We start from the raw sequence: 5992 nt of genomic DNA, 5'->3' as shown, positions 1-5992 counted from the left end.
TTTTTTAGGAATGCTCATAGATCTCCATCTGGAATCCTGAGCAGAGAAACAAGTGATGGTTGCATGGTGAAATATTTGATGTTTTAGAATCTGATATTCCTATTAACTATATTTCACATTTAAATTACAGAGGAGGAGGAAGCGCCTGCAACAACAACAACGGCGGCGGCAGCAGCAGCAGGAACGACAGGAGCAGCAACAAGAACAGCAGCGGCTGCGGCAGCAGCAGGAGCAGCAGCAGCAGGGGCAGCAGGGCCAGCAGGGGCAGCAGGGCCAGCAGGGGCAGCAGCAGCAGAGACGGCAGCGGCAGCAGGAGCAGCAGCAGCAGTGCCAGCAGCAGCAGCAGCAGCAGCAGCAGCAGCAGCAGTGCCAGCAGCAGCAGCAGCAGCAGCAGCAGCAGCAGCAGCAGCAGCAGTGCCAGCAGTGCCAGCAACTGCAGCAGCAGCAGCAGCAGGAGCAGCAGCAGCAGCAGCGTAGGAGGAGAAACAACAGGAGGAGCAGGAGGAGCAGGAAGAGTAAGAAGAGCAAGAGGAACAGGAAGACCAGAAACACCAGAAGAAGGAGGAGAAGAAATAATGAGTGATTGTGTCTACATTTACGGGAAGAGTTTGATGTGGTAGAAATGTTGGTAAATATAATACTCAAACATGAAATTCTAATAAAATAATTGAAAGCCTTCAAAGTCATACAAACACCACATACAGTATATATAGTAAATTAAAATGCTAATGTACCTTCTTAAATCAGTTGCTGTTTTTGAAAATTGTTTCAAAAATTTGCTTCTCCACTTAGAAGTACGGCTGTTAGAGTCATACAGTCTATGTTAAGACTGTTTAGATTTGTGGTTTCATAAGGCTTAACATGTTGATCTGTTTTTTTATTTTTATTTTCTATTTTATTTTTGCATAGCTTCTTTGGAGAAATTTGTACTCAAAGAATTACTCATGTAGGTAAGACACTTTTTTTTTTTTAACATTTACAGTAGGTTTGCATGACATATACCTAGCATGGTATTTGTATGCTTTTAAAATCTGTTATTTTATTGTTTCAGATGTCTACACTTAGTAACAGCAAGCTCAAAATTTTCTATTTGTGTTAAAATTAGTAGGTTATTTTGACTATCATGACTGTAGTAGTTATTGGATTGAGTGCATGTACTCAGTGGAAGTAATATGCATAAGACAGAGGGAGAGAGAGAGAGAGAGAGAGAGAGAGAGAGAGAGAGAGAGAGAGAGAATGAATAAAACTGAAACAGCATAGAAAAACTGAGGAAAAGCCAAGGTTCTAAGTGTAGCACATCTCCTGTGGGATGTATGAAAGCTAACCACTCCTGTGTTCAGGATTTCTTCCCCATGCCCTACCTCTCTTATGTAAACATTGTCAAAAATCGTGAGCTTTTTTTTTTTTGGCCCATACTAACATTTTTAATGTATAATAACTATTTCAAATTTATTTAATTATGCGAATTGGAATATATTTTCAATCACTACTTCTGTGGCTAAATATATTACAAGTTATTATTTTACTTAAGACAAGAAAATGTTGCTTACAGGATATTTTGGAATTTAATTTTTTCTAAGTTTAGCATCATTTTATGGGAACCATTTTGAATTAATTATTTTATTATCTGAGCAGGAAAATGAATTTACATTTTTATTCACTTCAATACATATATATATTGTATACATTACATACATATATATGTATGAGTTTATTTACATATATGTAATCTTTGTAATCAAAAGACTTATTCATGTAGTTGTGACATATGTTTACATTTCATAAAAATAGGGTACTAATTTATTCATATATATGTATATATATGAAGAATTATATACAAATTTATTTATACATACTATATCTATACAGAGGTTATCATCATCTAAGATCTGATATTATTGACTTAATTTTCTTAGTAACTTTTATATTTTAAATTATATAAGATCACAAAATATTGGAGTTTATTTATTCTATAATATGCATGCATTTGAGCATAAAGACTAGTGTTGGGTCCTTTGAACCTTCATTTGTATAACTCAACAAAAATTGACATGACATTGTTTATATGTAACCCCAGCTTGGGCTAGCTAGTCAATTAAGATTACTTATCTCAGATTATAGTGATCTAAGTTTAATGATATACTGTCTCAAAATATATGGAGGAAATTGAATGAAAAGATATGAAATCTTGACCTCTTTCAACTACATACCTGTGTACACACCTCACGTCTACAAAAAAGGAACAAGTACATGTATGTATACTTCCACACACATGATATGGAATTAGAATATGTTTTTGAAAAGTACTATTATGTTGCCTAGGACATAGCACTCATATAAGTAGGTTGAGTTGGCTTCAAACTCAGACAGATACACACAATTTTAACCCTCTTTTTGTTAGTATTTATAAGACACAGACCACTACCCTCGGCTTATTTGCAGGATTTTGAGGAGTAAATTTTATTACATTGAAGTATATATCTAAATATATAAGGGTAGAGAATATCATAGTTATAATTATTACAAATAAAGAATGTGTATATCAAGATCTTCATTCAATTGTGATTTCAGGATATTCTTTCAAAATTGACTATCATGGATTTTCTTATGAATTTTAAAATGTTTAGCCAGAGACCCAACTGTAAATTACCTGTTCTTTGGATTAGTATAGTCTAAATAGATTTTTGAATTTGGAGCTTAGTCACAATACTAAAATTCTAATCAATTAATTAGAACATTTAAAGTCAATTTTAGTAGTTTTAAAAATGTGTTTGTGGTCATTATTAAATTATTTGAAATTGTTCTGTTAACAATTTCTTCTGCATCCAGAGATTTCATAATGAAAGCCTTTAAAAGATTCAAGTAAAATGCTATTTCAAATTAGTTCTGTTAGTACTGAAAACTTGTTTTTATACAACTGGATTATAACCTAGTTTCTGGTATATGAATGAGGTTAGGATATGAAATTAAACTGATTTCCTATTTTAATAGTAGAGTGATTTATATGGGTGATCAATACAAAACCCCCATCATCAAAACATTACATACACTTCTAACTCCATTAAAAACCATACAGTTTTAACTGTTGACACAGATATCAGAAAAAATAATTGGAAAAATCTAATGCTGTTAGCATAACAAACTTTTGCATAGAACTAAAATAAAATTAAATGAGAAAGATTTGAATGTGATACTTTTGTTAATATTTCAGATATTGTTTCCTATATGTAATGAAATTGCTAAGTTTTTGTTTACAATTTTATTATATTTATTCATAATGTATATGAAAATACTTCATTTACTAGTTCATTTTCATATGGATTAAGGCATCCTCCTGTTCTTTCAAGTGTCATATGGTATCTTTCTTGGAAGAACTGTATATTATTCTTTATTTAATTTTTATTTTATTATTCACTTTAAAAAGTGATAACGGCTCCATTCCTCTTCTTTCTTATTCCCACACTTAGAAATTACTCCCTACCACCACCCACATATTTGTTTAAGAAAATCAGAGTCATCTTTGGCTATCACCCCACCATGAGTCATCTAGTCCTGTTGGTCTAGGAACATCTTCTCCCAATGATGCACAACCAAATTGTTCATGTAGCGGGTAGAAATCCAATGGTAGGGAAAAAAGAACAACACAGCCCCCATTCCATTTCATAGACGATCCACATGAAGACTAAACACACATTTTCAACAAATGCATAAGGATTCTGGTCCAGGTCCTGCATAATCCCCAATTAGTAGCCCAGGGTCTGAGTATACAGGGTCCCATGTTTGTTAACTCTATGGGTCTACATGTGGTGTCCTTTATACCTGTATATTGCTCACTTTTAACTCCCACTCTTCCACAAGACTCTGTGGATTCTTCACCTGTTGTTTGACTCTGGGTTTATATGTCAGTTTCCATCAGTAGGTAGTTGAAGCCTCTCATAAAACAATTATGTTAGTTTTCTGTCTGCCAGCACAGCAGAGTATCAGTAGCAATGTCAGGATGTCCTTTTCACATGGCATTGGTCTCAAGTTGGGGAAGTCATCAGATGGCTCTTCCAACACTCTCTGCTCCATCTTCATCCTGGCACATTTGTAGGCATGACAAATATTGTGTTGAATGCTTTTTAGGTGAATTGTTGCAATTCTATTCTCTAGAAGCCTTGTTTTGCTATAGGAGGTGGTCAATTCAGTCTCTTTACACCCCTCTGATAGGATTCTCATCTAAAGTCACCCTCCCACAATACCTGTATCCTCTCCTAATCTATGTTTCCATCTAGTCATCAGATGCCCCTCCACCTATTTCTATTCTTATTCCCAGTCCTCTCTTACCTCCCCTCATCCCAAACATGATCACCATCGATAGTTTTCTTGTCACCTCCTAATCTATTCTGTTCTGTCTCTCTATCCACCTCAGATGAATATCTAGTTATGAGTGAGATTTTGTGCATCCTGGCTTTGGACTTCCTTATTGTCCAGTTTTGTTGGTTCTGTGGATTATACCATATTCCTCCTGCATTTTATGGCTAAGGACTACTCATAAATGTGTACATATCATTCTTGGTTAACCCACTCACACCCTTATTCTCAATTCTATCCATGTCCCTGCAAAATTCATGATGTCTTTGTTTTTAATAGATTAGAATAGTGTTCCAATGTATAGATGTACCATATTTTCTTTATTCAATTTTTTCTATTAAGGGACAATTAGTTTATTTCCAGTTTCTTTCTATTATGAAAAAAGGTGGTAAGAATGTAGGTGACAAGAGTTCCTGTGGTATAATGTGGCATCTTTTGTGTATATGCCCAGAAGTGGTATACCTGGGTCTTCAGTAGACCTAGTCCCATTTTCCTGAGGGAATTGAAAATTGATTTCCAAAGTTGTTGTAAAAGTTTGCCTCTCACTATAAATGGAGGAATATTCTCCTTACTATATGTCTTTACCAATATGTGCTATCACATGAAATTTTGATTTTGGGCATTTTGATCAGTATAAGATTGAATTTTAGTGTCCTTTTGATTTGCATTTTCCTAGTGACTAAGGATGTTGAACATTTTTTTAAACTACACCATTCTTTACAAACGCTCTCAGCACTTACTTTAAGTTTGATTATGGAATATTTATCTATATATAATTTTATTTGTAGTTTAAAGTATGCATATGTTACATTTACCTCAGTGTTGGCTAAATGCATATTATATATGTCTGATACAGCGTCTCACTGTGCTGTCATCTGAGACTTCAAGTTCATTACTGAACCCATGTGTCCTCTCAGCTTCATGAGAAGATAAATACATATGCAGATCACCACTCTTAGCTAGTGGTATTGTAAAAAACTCTTCATTACTGTATTTTAATTATGTTTGCTTCTGTAATATTAAATCAAAATTATATATTTTCTCACATACTACAGGTTTGTTACATCACATTTAGATCTAATCATATTTTTATTACTAGCCATGTTTTTAAATTACAAAAGATATTTTAACACTGAAATATTTTTGTTATTTTATTTTTCATTATTTAAATCAATATTTTAATCAATTATTCAATTATATTATAACACCTCTCCAAGTTTTTCAGATCCTCTCCTGTTTTACACACTACTTTAAGCACTTTGGCAAAAAAAAAAAAATACAAAAATACAAATGAAAACAATCCCTTCAAAATCAGAAAAGGAAGCCACAATCAAAATAAACAATCAAAAACAAACAAACAAACAATAAGAAACATAACAAAAAGGAACAAAAAAATCTCCAAACAATAACAATGTAAAAGTACACTGAAAACGTGAGAAAACTCTGGAGTCCAATTATTCGTTGATGAATTTCCATTGAACCTGAGGCTGGTGCTACTTGATTTAACTTTTTTCACTATTTATGGAAAACTAAATTCGATGTCACTGAGTGGCTATATGTGAGAGCTCTGTTGTTAACCTTTAATCTAGTACCCACATTTTCATATATATATATATATATATATATATATATATATATA

At 33.4% G+C, this 5992-nt stretch overlaps 1 long non-coding RNA gene across 1 annotated transcript in view; it reads left to right on the top strand.

Annotated features, from left to right (window-relative positions):
- The first annotated feature begins 530 nt into the window (after positions 1-530).
- Positions 531-5992, top strand: part of LOC115031486 — an 85304-nt gene continuing 79842 nt past the window's right edge. Inside the window, exon 1 of the long non-coding RNA XR_003837106.1 lies at positions 531-950. This is a non-coding gene — a long non-coding RNA (uncharacterized LOC115031486). The remainder of the gene's footprint in view (positions 951-5992) is intronic.

The sequence above is a fragment of the Mus caroli genome, chromosome 7 (genome assembly GCF_900094665.2).
Source record: "Mus caroli chromosome 7, CAROLI_EIJ_v1.1, whole genome shotgun sequence".
In the NCBI taxonomy this organism is placed as follows: Eukaryota; Metazoa; Chordata; class Mammalia; order Rodentia; family Muridae; genus Mus; species Mus caroli.
This window is presented reverse-complemented; position numbering and strand designations above follow the sequence as displayed.